Below are 19,060 nucleotides of genomic sequence, written 5' to 3'. Positions count from 1 at the left end.
TGAGGGACCCCACTGGTGCAAGATCTCCCCAGGACGATTTGTGCACCAGGCCTGTAGTATGCATATAAGATCTTTGGTTAATCTCTTCCTGCCTTCTCCCCTCCCCACTTCCTTCTGAGATTCATCAGTCTATTCCATGTTTCCATGCCTGTGCATTGAGCGTCTGCCCCTGGTGGTCAGTGCATGTCATAGTTACCAGTTGAACAGTAGAATGGTTGGTGGTCGCTTAGGCTTTTATATATATATATATATATATATATATATATATATATATATATATATATATTCACACACATAGATAGATAGATAGATAGATAGATAGATAGATAGATAGATAGATAGATAGATTAAATGTTCAGAGACCACCTGGAGCCTGAAGGAAACCATTTTAGAAGAAAATATCCTGAATCGAGCAAGTGTTCTTTAAAGCTTAATGAGGAATAGTCAAGGTATGTAATTATAGTGGCCCACTGACATCAGGCTCCTTCAAGTCCAGTGAAGAGAAGGTTGTGAAAAAGAGAGAGGGGAACCTGGGGATATACATCTGCCATTCACACTCACCCACACATGCTTACAAACACTTCCACAAACACACTCCCATAATCCACACCCATGCACTCACACACATGTGAATTCACAGTAGCTTGCTCACACTCAAACACACTCACACCCTGATTATAATTCTGCTTCATATTGAATCAGAATGCTACCCATGTCCTGTGGCCTCTGGAAAGCCCACTGTCCATGAACTTTGTGAGAAGGCCCCTGCCATCCCCACCATTCAGTTCCACCCCATCAAAGAAAGGTCTACAAGGATGCAGCTATTCACCTGAGATTTGGGCACCCATCCTGGATTTATGCTTCTCCCCCATGTTTTGGGCCCCCTGGACCTTCAATGGTGGGTCATCATCAGTCAGAGACTCCACAGCTATTTAAATGAAAGAGAACCTCTGGCTGCAATCTGTGAGTAGTTAGCCAGATGGTGTATACAAAGCCCAGATTTACATTTCAGTGTCTCCTGACTTGTACCCACAAAGTTTTTCTGCTGATGGTCTGTGTGTTATCTGCACCTACAAAAACTCTTGATGCCTCCTTGCGAGGTCCAGACCCAGACTCTGGCCCCAATCTAGGATGGTTCCTGGATGTCCAGCTACCTGCCAGCCTCTTGTTCTCCATTAGGCATTTCTCTGCCCATTTAACCTAATCTGTTCTCTTTCTCCCAGTTTCCTCATAACACTCCATTCCTCTTAGTCCTTCAATTTTCAATGTAGCCTCTCATGGACATCCCCCCATACACTTGGCACAATCTGTGTGTGTATGAGGGGGTGAGAAGGGGGAGGGCCTGCCACAGGGGCTTCATTATTCCCTATCCCATTCCTTTCAGCTTCCCCATTTCATAGCTCTTCTCTGTCACTCTCTGAGGGTGTCACACTTGGGGGTCATGCACACCAAAGAAGGCCATGCCCATTATGGAAGGGTGTCCAGGCAGGTGAGTGGCTACTTGGCTTCTGCAAGGTTGAACAGGCAGAGCTTGAACAGGTAAGATACATAGAGGTACCAGCAGCTCCATGGACACCTGAATAATACACCCAAGTCCTGACAACCACCCAAGACTCTGAGTGCCTTCCACCAGCCAGGCCTAGGGGAATCAGAGCAGCCAGGACTATTACACTCCTTACTGCCCAGAGCCTCAATCCCAGGGGATGAGGAGACAAAGCATAGTCACTTCTCTAGTCTCAGAACCCCTTTATATTCTTAAAAATTATTAATAATCCCAAATAGCTTTTGTTGATGTGGATTTAATATATTACTTGTTATCATATTATAAATTAAAAAATTAAAAGTATTATCTACTAGTATTCATTAATTTAAAAATTAAACTATGGCATATTTCATGAAAATATTTTTTCCCAGAAAAAAAGAAAAATAGTGAGAAGGGTAGTATAGTTTTACATTTTTGCAAATCTTTTTGTCTGGTCTAATAGAGGACAGCTGGATTATTACTCTGCTTCCTATTGAATCAGCTGGCTATCCCTGTCCTGTGGCATCTGGAAAGCCCACTGTCCATGTGTGAAAAAATGAATAAACAATTAAAGTCTTTACATGATTGTGGATGTTGTTATGAAAATGGACGAGCAATTAATGAGCAGAGACATGAAACTGAGGTATCACAATTGCAACAAATGTTACATTCATATCACAAGCAGAGAGATGAATGTTGGAATATGGTGAGTTATCAGGAAAACAAACTTTCAAAGGTGTTGCTAGGAATTATTTAGTACAGCCTTCTCAATTGTCAAATGGGGAAACTGATATGTTTGCAAATTTACAGAATAATCAATTTGCATAATTAGCTGAAGAAGTCAGCTCTCAGACCAGAAGACTCATCATAGCACTGCTTTTCAAACTACTGTCTGCTCATAAGTCTTTGTACTTTATGAATTCTTCTTCCCTTTAGTAGATTTCATAAATAGTCCATGTAGTCCAGTTACAATGTGGATTCCAGGGAATTTCATAGACTGGCCTAGGATCTAATGTCCAGTTTTCTCTTGGATATCATTCTGGGTTCCTGAGTTCTGAGCTGACTCGCAGGTGATGTGCTGTCAAACTATGTTTACGTGTATTCCTATAACTGTCTCTTGATGTACAGGGCCAAAAGCTGATGGTTTCCTAACTCAGATACCCAGCAGGTGCATGGACCTCTCTGAGCATTAACAACAGCATCTAAAAATGAAGAAAGATAAGCCTTTCATGGGGGTTCAAGTGTTAGCAGAAATCACTGCTTACAATGACTCCATTCCTCATAGTATGAGCACCAATGAAATCTCTGCCTCAACCCATTCTACAAATTCTATAGATGGAATGACTACCACCAGTGGGTGGTGAATATATATTTTTGTAGATAACACACAATTTCTACAAAATCCAACATTGTGTGTTGTGTATCTAATCTAATAATAGAGGAATATGCAAATTTGTCCGTTACAGCGTCATGTCACTACTGGATCAGCAGGCTGCATCCCGCCCTCTGCTCAGGCAGCTGCAAGGCCCAGGGTAAGATAGGATATATGATAGGAGGGGATAAGAAAGGAGAGAGAGAGGAAGGCAGGCCTGCATGTAGACAGGCTGAGAGGAGAAACAGAAATACAGAAAGGGAACAAGAAAAAGATGCAGGAATGGAAAGGGAAGGAAACTGCATGCAGAAGGGGGTGGCAACCATGGGGGGCAGAGCAGGTGTGCCCAACGAGGAGTGGGGTGCAGGCAGCACAGAGCAGGGAGCCCTGCTCAGACCCGGGAGGAGGGTGGTGGCGGCTGTTGGCGGGGAGGTGCCCACGGGTCTGGGATGGAGTGGAGGATGGTCCGAGGCCTTCTGGGTAGAGGCGCTCCTGCTTCACAGCAGCACCCAGACTGCGCGGGCCTTGGCCACCCACGCTGGGCCGGGTATCCCAGGCTGGGAATGGGAGCAGGACAGCAGCAGGGAGGCCAGGGAAAGGGGGACAGCGAACACCTGGCTGGGGCTGAGCCCTGAGCTGAGGGTTAACACCCCCACTCATCAGAAGATTTAAGAAGGGAAGGAGGGAGGGAAGAAATTTATAAACGAGTCAGTAGAGAGCAGAGTTAAAGAAGGAAAGAGGATGTGTGAGTGAACTATAGGAGATATAATGAAAATCAAATATAGTTGTGTACTGGGGACAGATTTTAAAAGTAGGAGTCAGAAAAGAAAAAAAGATAAATGATAGTGAATAATTAAGCAGGTAGATAGATATTAAAACAGTGGAAGTAAGTAGAAAATAATGTGGATGAGAGAGAAAGAGGGAGGGAAGAAAAGTTTTAAAGGGGAGCTGGTAGAGCTTAAAAGGAGAATGGGAAGAAGGAAGAAATGGGCGAGGGAACAAAGCAGGTCTGAGGAAGGAAGTGAAGAAAAAAATTAAAGTGGGAAGGAAGAAAAAGGGGAGGGAGGGCAGGGGTAAAGATAAAGAAAAGAAGGAATGTGGGCAGGGAGGGAGGGAAGGAGAAAGCTGGGAAGAAGGATGATGGAACAGAAGTAGGAAATAAGGAGGAAAGAAAACTTTATAAATGGTGAGTCAGTAGGAAAAAAGTGTTACATAGAGGAGAGAGAAAATTTGTGTGACAGGGAGAAGCCAATAAGGAAGTCAAATACAATTGTGTGTGAAGGGGATAAGATTTTTTAAAAAGTTAATAGGGGAAACCAGGCCAGCAGGGGAGAGCAGTTAGGGGTGACTAGGCCAGCAAGGGAGGGCAGTTAGGGGGATCAGGCAGGCAGGCAGAGTGGTTAAGGCAGGCAGGCAGGTGAACAGTTAGGAGCCAGAGGTCCGGGATTGAGAGAGGGATCAGTTGGACATCTCCCAAGGGTTCCCAGATTGGAGAGGGTGCAGGTCGGGCTGAGGGACACACACCCCCATACCATCCATGAATTTTGTGCACCGGGCCTCTAGTAAGATAATAAACCTGAAAGAATTATCTACTAATGATTAAAATTATAAAGGCCAGCTTGCTATCATTCTGCAGTTTCCAATTCACATTTATAAAGCAATACTCTATTACCAAATAATTTCTTTTTGACAAATCAGTTACTTTGCTTTAAGTGTATTTTTAAATTTTTATTTTATTTTTAATTACAGTTGACATTTAATATTACATTAGTTTCAGGTGTACAAGATGGCTGTTAGATATTTAAATAACTCATGAAGCAATCTCCTGATAAGTCTAGTATACACCAGGAACCATACATAGTCATTACAATATTATTGACTATATCCCCTATGCTGTACTTTACATCCTGTGACTGTTTTTATAACTGGCAATTTGTACTTCTTAGTCACACCCCATCTCCCCAATGCCCTTCCCATCTGGTGACCATCAATTTGTTCTCTCTATATGTTTGTTTCTATTTTGTTTGTTCACTTACCTTGTTTTTCTGATTCCACATATATGGTATTTGTCTTTCTCTGTCTGACTATTCCACTTAGCACTTTAACTGTATTTTGGGAATTATACATGCTGAGTTTGGCATCTCTACTTCTCCAAATGCCTACATTTACGTGGATCCTCACCTGGTTCTACATTCAATCCAGAGGCTCCTGGGCATTCCCTGTTTTCTCAGGTGGAGACAGGTAAAGGGAGGGTCAGACAAGAGTCAAGGCCTCACCCCTAGAAACTCAGAAAGAGAAAGACATGATGTGCCCTGGTTTCCTGTTGGTGGCTCAGGACCTCAGACTCTTGTTAGAGGTTAACTGAACATGTGTTTATAGAACAGGGTTATAAACTGGAATGTTTTGTCAACTTTTGATAGCAAAATGTCCTGTCTACCTGTCTATCCTCATCATCTACTTAATTATCAACCTGGAGCCAGGCCCTTTTCCTGGGATGTCAGGCAGCCCAGGTCCTCCGTGGGGCTTCCTGGCCAGCATGTTTGCATGCTGACTTTGGCAGCAAGTGGGACTGACAACCAAGCCGCTTGAACTGGTTTGTCCCATAATTGCTCAGCACCTGGAATCTGCCTGTACCTCACCATGGACCATATGACTTCATCTCTCATACTTTGACTCCTGGAGAATAAGATGAGAATCTTTTGAAGATATTAAAATAAGCTCCGAGGCTTAGGATGTTCCCTCCACATCTGCTGATAATCAGAAAAAAAGAGAACAGTGGAAGACAGAAATATAGAATTTTATGTTAAAGGGAAAAGACTAGGTTAGAATAGTCAGATCAAAAATAGCTTTTATTAAAGTATTATGATAAAATGTGTCCTTGGGTACTCTTTTTTTTAAAAAAGAGAAATATGCATTTCTGGGACTCCGAAAGGCCACTCTGTGTCACCTGGTAAGCTTTCCCTTTTCTGGGATGAGTGTGTGAGTGTATGCACATGAAAATCTTATTTCCCCTCTTTCACTGGTTTCAGTTGTTTTGCTGGCGTCTCAGTTTAAGGACTTTAAGTCTCATAATTTAATAAGTGCAAATGGAGTGAGTCGTCTCTGTGTTGATCCCAATATTAATAAACTCTGATCGAAAGCTACAATTCTAAAAGGATGGAGTTTTATCTCCCTCGCCCCCACCTTTAATACTGAATGTAAATTGGCCCACTGTACATTCCCAGATCAAGCTCAGAGCTCAATTTAGATTTGTGCACATTCAAAGTTCTTAAAGACCTAGGCTCTATTCAAATGTGAGGTTTTCACTGCACACACAGCCTTAATCAAAAGTAGAGCTGTATAGAATGGTTTAAATTTAATCCAAATCTCGGTGAATTTCATGAATCTGCCTGCTGCAGCTTCACGGGAGTGGACTCATAAATGCCATTTCTGCGTTTATGCATGATGGGGCGCGGTGCCGCTGCATGGGCTCCACGGCAAATGCCCAGGGTTTTCTCTTCCTTGGTGCGATTTTCAAAGCGGGAGCAACATAAAACTCATTTTATTGATTGATAATGGGTAACAGAGTATGACTTTTCCTTAAGCAGGCTTCAGTAGTAACTAGCGTGGTCCATGGGCGGTAGTATTAGAAATTTGAAGATCCAAAAAAGACAATATGTGTGCAATAACAAATAATGTGCTGTGGGTGTGTGTGTGTGTGTGTGTGTGTGTGTTCACGTACACCTAGATGGTGGGTGATGGGGGCCTGGGGATGGAAAGGGCTTCAAGGAGGAGAAAATAAAGTTGTCGTCAACTAAAAAACTTAGGATGCTATTTCACACTGGAGTGGACTTTTCCATCTCACACAGGGAGAAAGTACTGAAATGTATGTAGGTTTTAGAATTTTGAAAATATAACAGGCAAAATGCAGCCAATTTGAAATTTTAGTATTCAATTAAACATACTTCTGCCATCTCTTCTCATACTATATCTAAAAAAGTCAAATACAAGTCAAGGGCTATTTGTCAAGGAGTTATACAGGAAAATTGAACTTTAAAAAATCACTTAACCCTTGTGTATTTAAATAGCTTTTAATATTCCAAATGGAAACTAATTTTTAAGAAGGAATCGACTTATGAAGGAAGACACACACAGGACAATGGGAAGAAATGGAATGGGTAAGGAATGGCTTTTTACTTGAACAAAATGAAACGTTTTCATGTTATACACACCTGTAGACTGGCCCCAAACAGTTCTCTGATGGTGACAACAGCATTTAGTTGGCAATTTGAGTAGCTTCCTCAGCACCCACCCAGTGCCCATGCCCTCAGTTAGATCTCTCATTTTATGTTCTTAGAGGTACCCTCTGCTCAGTTTTCATTTCCTCTTCCCACTTCCCTGTGAGTCCCCCATAATGGCATTAACAGACCAATAGCCTGAGTCTTGTTGTGGCCTGGAGAACATCACTGAGTCATCACACACACTGTGTTCTAATCAGGGAATACCTGTAGCCATCCCTTCTCCCCTTATCTCTGCACAGCAAGTGTTACTTTGTCTTATGCCAGAGAGAAGTGGTAAAAATGAAATCTAATTGGGAAAATTTTTCTCTTAATTAAATATGTGCATTTAAATCAGATTTATCTCTATATATAAAGAGCCAGGGTCTGTAATGTCAAAAACGACCAAAGGCTCGACCGAACACCGGAAGTCAGTCCTGCAGTCAGTGCTGCGGGTGCCTCAGTGACCCAGCACTGACTGCCAAGGGGGCTGCGATCAGGCCCGGAGAGAAAAGCAGGGTCTGATCGCAGCCCCCATGACAGTCAGTGCTGGGTCAGCGTGGCGGAAGTCAGTCCTGCAGTAAGTGAACATAGGGTCAATTAATATTAAGTGAACATAGGGTCAATTAATATCTCTTTGAAAGGAGTTGAGAATATAAAGTACAGTGTAGAGCAATTGCTTACATTATTTCACATAAAACTCTTTTCAACTAAGATATTTTCCTTTATTTAAAATGTATCTTTATTGTTGAAAGTATTACAGATGTCCCTTTGTTTTAGTTTGTTTTTTTTTTTTTCCCCACTGATCTCCTCCACCCTGCACCCACCCCTACAGGCCTTCGCCAGACTATTGTCTGTGTCCATGGGCTATTCCTATCTAATAAATAAAAATCTAGAAAGATTTAGAGAAAAGAAAATAAACGATATGCCAGGTAAATATTGAACAGAAAAGCTGAAGTTGCTGCATGAATACTGGATACAGGCTTGAAGCCAAAACACAACTCGTGAGATATAGTCATTGTAACATAACAAAAGGTTCCTTTCACTAAAGAGATAAGATGGTTCCCAATACTTATACACATAATAGAACAGTGTGGGGGTTCTGAATGAGCCTCACCAAGATGTGTCTCAGTGGTATGCAGATTTTTGAGCTAAGGGCAATTTTAGCTTCAGGTTCAAGTAAAAATTCTGCCCCTCCCTTTAACTACCTAAAAAATTTTGAATTAGAAGCCTTGCCCATAATAAGACATTGCCCTATATAATAAAAGGATAATATGCAAATAGACCAAACAGCAGAACAACCGGTCACTATGACATGCACTGACCACCAGGAGGAAGATGCTCAATGCAGGAGCTGTCCCCTGGTAGTCAGTGGGCTCCCACAGTGGGAGCGCCATTCAGCCAGAAGCCGGGCTCATGGCTGGCTAGCGCAGCAGCGGTGGTGGGAGCCTCTCCTGCCTCTGCAGCAGTACTAAGGATGTCCGACTGATGGCTTAGGCCTGCTCCATAGGGAGAGGGCCTAAGCCATCAGTCGGACATCCCCTGAGGGCTCCTAGACTGCGAGAGAGTGCAGTCCAGGCTGAGGGACCCCCCCCTCCGAGTGCACAAATTTTGTGCACTGGGCCTCTAGTTTGATTATAATTTACATAAAGTAAAAATCACCTCTTGAAGTGTAAGGTTCCCTGAGTTTTGACCAATGTTGACAGCTGTGTAATTACTACTGTAATCACAACACAAAACATTTTCATCAAACCCAAAATGTCCCCTCATGTCCTATATAGGCATTCCTGCCCCCATCCCTAACTCCTGGCAACCAATGATTCAATTTCTTCACAGGTTTGCCTTTTCCATAAATGTCACCTACAGAATTGTACACTTGGTAGCCTTTTGTGTCTGATTTCTTTTCAGATTTACCACACTGTGTGTCTGTGTGTAGAACCACAGCTCTCCTGATTTTATTCTAGCTAAGTATTGTTACTTGCATGCATAGAACAAATTCTGTTTGTCCATTCCCCAGTTGATGGACATAGGGGTTGTTTCCACATTTTGATTCTTATGAATAATGCTGTCACAAACATTTGTGTCCAAGTGCTTGTGTGCATGTATATTCACTTCTCTTGGTAAATACTTAGGAGAGAAATGACTGGGCCGTGTGATAAGTGCATGTTTAACTTTTTAATAAACTGCCTAGCTGTTTCCCAAGCTGATTACATCATCTTACATTCCCCCAGGAGCCTATAAGAGTCTTGATTGATTCATATTTGTTAGAAGTTGCTACTGTCCATTTTTCTCCCACTTTTTTAGACATCCTAATAGATGGATAGTGGTGTCTCATTGTGGTTTAATTTATGTTTTCATGATGACTAATGTTGAGCATTTTTATGGGCTTATTAGCCTTTTTTTTTCTAAAGTGTCTATTCACATCTTCCATTGATTTATTTAAAGGGCAGTTTTATGTTCTCAGTAAAATCAAGTGCAAGGTACAGACTTTCCTCACATGCACAGCCTCCCCCATTAACAATATCCCCCACCAGCTGGTACATTTGTTACAACAATGAACCTATGTTGACTAATCATGGTCATCCAAAGTCCAGAGTTTACATTAAGTTTCACTCTTGGTGTTAAACTTTCTATGGGTTTGGAAAAATGTATCCATCATTATCGTGCCATACAGAGTAGTTTCACTTCCTAAAAATCCACTGTGTTTCTCTTACTTATCCCTCTCCACCTCAACCCCTGGCAACTACTGATTTTTTATCTCTCCACAGCTTTGCCTTCTCCAGGATGTCATAGAGTTGGAATCACACATTATGTAGCCTTTTCAGATTGGCTTCTTTCACTTAGCAATTTGCATTTAAGGTTTCCCCATGTATTTTCAAGGACTGATAGCTCATTTCTTTATAGTGCAGAATAATATTACATTGTCTGAATATACCACAGTTTATCTATTAAAGTTTATATCAGTTGTTGTTGAGTTGTAAGTGATAATATTTTCTCTATTGTTTTCAAATTCCCAACTCTGAAGGAGATACATTGGATACAGGACAGTATCCTTATTTTGGAGTTAGCATTTATTTGAAACATGGATTCCAGTCTTTATCTGTGGTGTCATATGAGGAATGCTGCCTCACATTGCTGTGCTTTGGTGCAAAACTGGAGTTTTATAATATTTCCTCATTAATGAGGTAATGGATGTGAAATCTCCTGATGCTATGTCTGGTACCTGGTAAATACTTGATTGATTTTAGTTGAATATAAATATGAATTATATTTTTTATACTCTGTGTGTGTACTACATTTCTGAGATGAGGAAGAAAAAATGAAGAAAAGAAATGCAATTATCTGACACAAGATAAGTTAGTAGTGCTTTTTATTCTGTAATGTAATAACAAAGGGAAAGGGCAAGATAAGTGAATTTAATAAAATACTGTACAACATTGAGTGTTTGTATATATTAATGGTGTACTTAATGCATAAAATATTGTATATGTAGCAAACAGAGATAATTAATTTTATTCCCTATGAGACCCTGCTTTGTTTCTCTTGGCCGTAGTGTTTGCTAAGGCAGCTCCAAACGACCTTCCTTGTCGGTGAGAAAACACGTGGTTTGTTTTGCCTGGACAAATGAGGCCAATCTGCTAGTGTGCACTTGAGTTTTGTTTTTTTTCCTCAGAAAGTTGATCAAAGAAAACTTTTCAACAAAAGGATATAACACTTTCTGAAGACTATCACGGAATAACATGTTCTGAGAAAATAATGGTTAAAACGTTGCATGAATGTTTATATATTTTGGACATCTAAGGTATTTTCCATAATTCACATTTTCTGAAAACCATAAAACGGCTGAATGTGCTGGAATAAAAAAGTAGGCAGCTTATTCTGCTTCTTCTCTGATCACCACCAATATGGACAACAAAGGGGGGAGTATATTTCTATTAAAAACCATTTCTAAAGATCCTATTTTTCCTCAGGAATGGATAATGTAACATGCTTTATACATTATTGTGCAGAAAAAACACCCAGTCTTTCCTCCTTACTCTCACACTATCCCACTCACAACACGCTGACACCAGATTGTGGGTTTCTCTCCACACCAAGCTATCCTACAACAGCAGCTGGGCGTTCTACAATTTAACTCATAGCATCAGATCCCACAGGTTAAAGGCTCAGTCTCGCCAGAATGTACCCCACTTTAGATGCCAATTGCAAGTAGCTGATCCCCAGGTTATCCACATCCTCTGTCCAATTCAGCTACAAAACGGAGGTTCCCACAAACCTATTCTTGGGTTCAATTAATTTGTTAGAGTGGCTCACAGAACTCAGGGAAACACTTACTTATGTTTACCAGTTTATTAAAAGATATGATAAAGGATACAGATGAACAGCCAGATAAAGAGATACACAGATCAGGGTCCAGAAGGTCCCCAAGCACAGGAGTTTCTGTCCCATAGACTTGGGGTGCACCACCCTCCTCCGTGGATGTGTTCACTGACCTGGAAGCCCCCCTAGTCCCATACTATTATGATATTATGGAGGCTTTCTTACATGGGCATGATCAATTATTAACTCCTTTTCCAACCCTCCTACCCCCTCTGGAGATGTGGGGTAGGGATTAAAATTTCAACCTTCTAATGTCAGATGTATCTTTCTGGTGCCAAGCTTCCATCCAGGAGTCCACCCAGAGCCATCTCATTAGGGAAAAAAAAATTCTCCTGGTGCTCTTATCGCTTAGAAATTTATAAAGGTTTTAGGAGTTCTGTGCCATGAACAGGAGAAAAATGACCATATACCAATTTCCCATGGCCCTCTGGTCCACACTGTCTCCCCTCACTTCCCCTGTCACTGTGTTCTGTTTCTTCACAAGCTGTTGAAGCCAGGGGATAGCCTGGGCATATCAGTGAGGCTGCAGGTGCCTATTGTCTACATAACATGAGTTAGAATGAAGTCAAGTTTCCAATGATGAAACTCATTTTTATGGCAGACACATTTACTATGCCTGGAAGAGTGGAACTTCTTAAATTAAATCCTTTAGGCTTAAATGTATCTGTCTCATCCCCCACCCCACCACCACCACCACCACCACCACACAGAAGGCGCACACATGCCTCTAAGTGCTGTGAAGCAGAGGCATGGCAGAGTTTCCAAAATACAAGAGAGGAAAAAATCTTAATTACCAGTAGATATAGAATAAAATCTAATTCTGAGGAAAATAATTAAGGCCACTTTTAGCCCATTGGCAATTGACAAATGGCAAATTTTGCCTATTCCTGGCTGCTTTGGCCATTTGGATCATTAATTGCCTTTTTTCAATCTGTAGCTAAAGTCAGTTGTCTCCAAGTTAAAATAATTTACAAATGAATTATCATTCTCTTTCTCTGTGTGCACTTAGTTACTGTATTCAGGTCACTGCAAATGTCTGTGTATTTGCTTGTTAACTAGAAAAGTAGAGGCCAAAGTTTATGCACTATCTTCTGCTTTAGCACTGCATGTGTTATTCATTGTCATCCATTCATTAGTAAATACTGATTGGTTGCCAATTTGATGCTGGTACAGGCTGAGCACTAGGCATCCACAAGCCAACTACACACTTCCCTGTACTCAGGGATAAACAGTCACCAGTGTCATCCAACAGAACTTTATGTGATAATGTGAATGCTCTATATCCACGCTGTGCAATATGGTGGCTGCCAGCCAGGTAGCCACTGAGCGCTAAAAATCTGCCTTGTGCAATGGAGAAACTGAATTTTTGTTTTTACTCTATTTTAATTAATTTCAATTGAATGACTAATGGGTATTGCACTGGTGGCTACTGTACTGGAAATAGTATGTCTATACAGAGATATAGACAAGTCAAGAGGCAGCAGCAATTTGTGATAAACAATATGTGGTAGGCAGAATACATACCTGTTCCCTATTAAAAATGTGAATATGTTAGGTTACATGACACAGAAAAATGAAAGTTGTAGGTGAAATTAAAGCTGCTAGTTTGCTGACTTTAAGATGGGGAGATATCCTCCAAGTAAGTTTACTTCAAAGTGAAGTTCAATATAGACTAATAATGGACCCTGTACATGCCTCCTTCAGTATCCACATTCAATGTATCAGCACAGCCTCAGAAAATATTGGAATGTTAGAATGTGAAAAAATCAGAGGGTTTCCTGTGGACTTCCCTCCCGAGGCAGGACCCTATAACGAAGTACCACAGACTGGGGGAAAAGATGCTCATAAACAAAGACATTTATTTCTGACAGTTCTGGAGGCTGACGTCCAAGATGAGAGTATGTCCTTCCAAAGGGCTTCTCCAGTGTCCTCACATGACAGAGAGAGGGTAAGAGAGCTCTTTTGCCTCTTCTTAGAAGGGCACTAATACTATTCATCAAGCTCCCTTGCATGACTGCAGCACTTCTTTAAGGCCCCACCTCCTGATACCATCATACCAGGAGTTAGAATTTCAACATATTAATTTGGGGGAACACAAACATTTGGGCCATTGCACTCCTGAAGCAGAGTTGTCATGGGGTCACAGAATGTTCCCTGGGCCCTTCCATGGATAATAAGTCTTGTAGAAGTTTTTCCATTTAGTCATTTAATATTAGTTAAGCAACTGTTGCGTGGATTATGTTTCAATAGCTATTGAATTCGATAAAAATGGACTCTATAATCAATGCCTTCAAGTCACCCCCACCAATCCCCCATCTGCGAATGCAAGAGCTGCCCACCCCTCACATTAAAAGGGAAGGAAACTTTTATACTGTGGACTGACCTTGTGACTTCCTTTGCCCAATGGCATGTGGTGTAGGTGACATTGTGGAGCTTATGAAGATGTCCAAGGTAAATTAATGAGCTATTAGAGGCCACTTGGCAAGAGGCAGCAGATAATGAGGGACCATCTTGATATACCAGGTGCTGCTTAGCTCCCAGCTGGAGAAGCCTCATAAGTGACATGGGATAAACCCTAGTGTGTTGATTGACAACTTATATATTGCTTCATTCTAAGCGCCAAGGTTAATATGATCACAAATCGATCTTTGAGAAGTATCTTCTACAGGTTGAAAACATCTCCCTCACAACGTGGAGGGCATGTTGCGTTCGGTTCATAGAACACCATTAATGACAGTGATTTTTTAAAGAGTAAAAATATCATATTCTTTATGTTTTTCCTTAAGAAGATTGTTGTTTTATGTTTATATTAGAAACTTGAACTGCTAGATTTCAATCTCCAGTGCAACCTGGGAATGAAACGCTGTGTTTCACCCCAATGTCAGTTTATTACTAAATTAGAACTCAAACACCCAATAGCAGCTCTGCCCTGACTTGTGTGTGGGGTGGGGGGCGGGGGCGGGCGCTTCATTCAAGTTTCTAGCCGTCCCAGCCTCTTAATCGCCCCACTAGTAAATGGCAGTGAGGACCCGCTATGAAGTGAGGATTGCACTTGGATGTTTCCACATACATGCAAACTGCAAAGTGCTTTGAAAGTGCACATGGTACTGTGGACAATATATTCTTACATCTAAAAAGCATCTATTACAGATGCTATGCTGGATATTTGGTTGCAATACTGCTGAAATAGGTTTAGATAAAAGAGTGGCATAGAATATAAGAAAGAAACAAACCAGCAATGTAAGTAAAATTTTTTGAAGTGTCCAATAATAGCTAATAGAGTAAAGGAAAACCAAAACCTCTGTGAGCTAAGGTTTCACGGTCAGGGGAAGGTTGGGTCCCAGGCCATCTTGGCAGATTCCAAAATGGGATTTTAAATACTTTTACTCAATTGGTTGGTGGACAGAGGGGTGATAAACTTCTTTAAGTGAACTATCTCCAAGTTAAGTGCCCTTTCATTATAACGACTTCCATGGACGTTTCCGGAAGCCAAATGCTTTTTCCAGATGCCACAACCTATCTAGAAATGGTCCCAGCCATCCTGCACCAATGTCACATACACTGCTATGAGCTGCAGTGTGTCCCCAAGGAAGTCCTAACCCCCAGTATAACTGTGTGACTGTATTTGCTGTAAGGAAGTAATTAAGGTTAAATGAGGTCATTGAGGTGGGGCCCTGATAGGACAGGATTATGGTCCTGATAAGTAGAGATACCAAATCTATTTCTCTCTCTCTCTCTCTCTCTCTCTCTCTCTCTCTCTCTCTCTCTCCCTCCTTCATATATATATATATATATATATATATATATATATATATATATATACTGTGTCTATATATATATATATATATATATATATATATATATATATATATAGACACAGTAAGAAGGCAGCTGTCTACAAGCCTGGAAGAGGGTTCTCAGAAGGAAACAAAACTGCTGGATCTTGATGTTGGACTTCCGGCCTCCAGAATCCTGAGAAAACAGATGAACAGATTTCTGTTGTCTCAGCCCCCCAATCAGAGATATTTAGTATGGCAGCCCGAGCAGACTAAGGCAGATTTCACTAAATTCTTAGAAAGTCTCTTTGCAACTGACTGTGATTATGTTATTGAAATTTCTCTCTGGTATCCCTAGGCTGCTCCCCTTTGCTTTTACAATGTGTTCATATGCATCCAAATATAATACAACTCTCAAAACGTTAAAGGAATAAATCAGTATACAAAAAATAGATATTTTAAGGCAGAGTCAATCTTATATCAAGGGTTTGTGTCCCAGACACACAGCTATAGTGAAGGGTGATTTTTCTTTCTTTAAAAATAAACCTGCATTTTAATTTGAAGAAAAGTTTGGTTTAAGTTGTTTTCTTTACTTTATTTAACCTGATGGAACCTGCTCTTTTCTGCTTCATAACACTTTTTTATAATATTGCATTTTATTCAGCAGACTTTTTTCCAGAAAGCAAGACTTGATTTAGTATTTTCTATTTCTGCAGCAGACACCCGGAAGAACATTGGGCATGGTGTTTACTTTGGGGACAAAAAGCCTCAAATAGGTAATTAGACAAATTCCCTTAAACACACACACACACACACACACACACACACACACACACACACACACTCACCAATTTTCCACCAAGATCTATTTTCATATAGAAAAGCCCACTAAATCTTAAAACAATGCTCTAGTGTTCAGTTCCTCCTTGTGCATAAATGCAGCACAGCCTGTAGGAAAACACCTCCCAGGAACAGGGGTGCTCAGGTACTCAGGACAACCTAAAACAGAAAGCAGGGGTGGCCATGAAGTCTCTGCCTGAATTTAAATTTCACCCCATCACTTGTTGCTGTGTGACCTTGGGTAACGCTCTTAACCTCTCTGAGCCTCTATTTTATTTACACATCTGGAAAAGGAGATCAATCCCTCCCTCACACGGTCATCATGATCAAATGAATTAATATGTGTCAGGTGCTTCTAACAACATCTGTGGTGTGGCAATTGCTCTCAGGGTTTTAGCAATTATCACTCTTTGATCTATGGCAAGAGAACCGATTAGGTCAATGGCTCCCTATCCCTGAGAGAAAGAGTTCTTAGAAAATATCCTGGCTGTTCTGCCAGACCCTCCAGAATACCCTGTTATGACTCTCTCACCTGCTTCTGTCTCATTCACTCACCTCTGGCCATATAGGCCTCCTTGCTTGTTCTTGAGCACCCCAGGTTCTCAGGACTCTGAGCTGTACCCCCTCCTAGAACACTCTCCTCCTGGTGAGAACACCGCCAGCTCCCTCTTCCAAGTTTCCACTCCAATGGCACCTGCTCCATGGTGCCAACCCCAACCACACTACTGAAAATAGCAACATCCATCCCATACTTTTCATGTTTCTTACTTGGTACTTTTCAATTGCCAGCACATTGTTTTATTGACATTTAAATTCAGGTCATAGTTGATGTCTATTGTGTCCCTTAGCTATGAAGCAAGCTCCATGTACCTTCATTGATGCTTCTTGAGGTACATAGTAGGCAGGTGATACATATTTTTGGATAAATTGATAAGGTTAATATCTCAAAAGGCAAAAAGGTATTTATAACTCACTTAAGTTTGGGAAATGTAATCAAGTCTCTGTAATTGGGGACTCTGTTAACCATCCGGAATATTGCCTAGTGCTGTGAAGGAATCTTTGGGCATAAGTGTGCATTGAGGAGACTCAGGTCCCCGACCCATGGTCCCCCCTTCTCTAGCCATCCAGAGGAGCCACACTGAGCCTCCTTCCTTACAAGCTCTCAGCTCTTTCCATAGAAGTTCACTTGACTTATCTGTGGAAGAAATTGGATTATTGTCCCTGCTTGTTCATGACTCATTTGAGGCTGGCCTGATGTCACACTGCACTCCACATCCAGTTGTCTTCCAGTGGGGCCAGGAGATGGGGGCCACTCCTCTGCCACCTTGACGGTGACCCTGCAGGTGTGGACAGTGCAGAGGGGAAGGGACAAGGTGCCCTGAAGCCTGAGGTCAGACAGCAAACTCCACGTCAACTTTTCCAGAAACAGAGCAGCTATTTTAAGGACTGATTCTTGTATATCTCTGATGTGGTATCATCCATCAGAAAGAATAGTGTGTGGCATTAGGCTTAACCATGGTCCCAACCTTATTTATAGAAATAAACTGAATAGCATGCCCTTTCATAGCAAATCTTTAGCTACTTTTATTTTCTCCTCTAAAACTCCAATCCAGCACCCTTGATAAATGTTGCAGCAGAAAAAAAGCAAAAAACAGATACTGAATATCATTTTAATCATAAATATTCTCTGATGTACCCATGGGGGAAATCTTATATAACTTTGTATTTTTGTATTAATTGGCTTAGAGTTGAATATTTATAATGCAAGCATTTTTAAAGAACCTAGCAAAAGATATTGGAAAAATCGTGCATTTGCTGCCCGAGCATTTGATAATGTGCTGTTTCTCTACTGGGAACAGTGTATTATCAGAGGGAAAGACTGAATGAGCTAAATTGCTAGATTAAGAATTTTGAATCACTGACTCTTGAGAAAAGGAAGAGTTTTTATTGTGAGGTCAGCCAGCAAGGAGACAGGAGACAAGTCTCAAAGGTGCCTCCCAGATCCAGGGTTTGGGGTGAATTTGTAATGGTTTCAGCACCAGATCTTCCTGGACAGCAGACCTTTCTTTCTGAATAGATTCCAGAGCTCAAGGTCAGCTCATGTCCTGTGGATCTGTAGGCAGTGGAGGGGGCATGGTGGGGAGATAAGTGAGGGGTTCACAGTGTTATCCATGAGTGGGGTACACTTTGATTCCTTGTCTTGTTAGAAACAGGATTGAACCAGATTGATCTCATTCTGTGGTTGCAAAAGAATTTAAAGAGGTCATATAATGCAATGTGACGTTGTTGTTTTTTCAATCTACATTTAATCAAAACTCACCTTGAAACTCCAGTATGTTAAACTTGACTGAAATAATATATCTTGGGTAAAATTATCTCAACCAGATGTCATCTCAATATTCTAAGGGCTCTATATTTTCTAGCCCAAGGTCAATGTTAAATATTGGCCACTATTAAAAACCACAAATGCCTTCAGGATATGGAGATTTGGGGGAGATTCCATCGAAGTCTCATAGCTCTAAAGCTGAGAACTGTCCTATGAATGTGAAGATGAATTGAGAAATACTGCCTGTACGTTGAACATGTTATCCTTAGGGTACACACATGGCATGCAGACCATATTCTGTTTGCCAATAAAAAGGAAGCAGCTCTTCCTTAGCACCCACTGGAGAACACCACGGAGGGGTCAGTGCAGGAGACCTGCGGAGATTCAGTGATTGAAACTGGTTCCTTGGGCTCTAAAATGTCGATGGGTGCCTGCTATCAGGGGCAGCAAGGCTAAACACTGATGAAAATCAGAAGCCAGCCACTTCTGTAGCAGAGGGTGACTCCAGGCCTGTGGGATGGCATTTCAGGAAGACTCAAAAGGGTTGGTGTGATTTTTCCCCCTCTCCTGAATTCAATTTAAACAAAG

The sequence above is a fragment of the Cnephaeus nilssonii genome (genome assembly GCF_951640355.1).
Source record: "Cnephaeus nilssonii genome assembly, chromosome: 2".
Lineage (NCBI taxonomy): Eukaryota > Metazoa > Chordata > Mammalia > Chiroptera > Vespertilionidae > Cnephaeus > Cnephaeus nilssonii.
Note: the sequence above shows the minus strand (reverse complement) of the source record.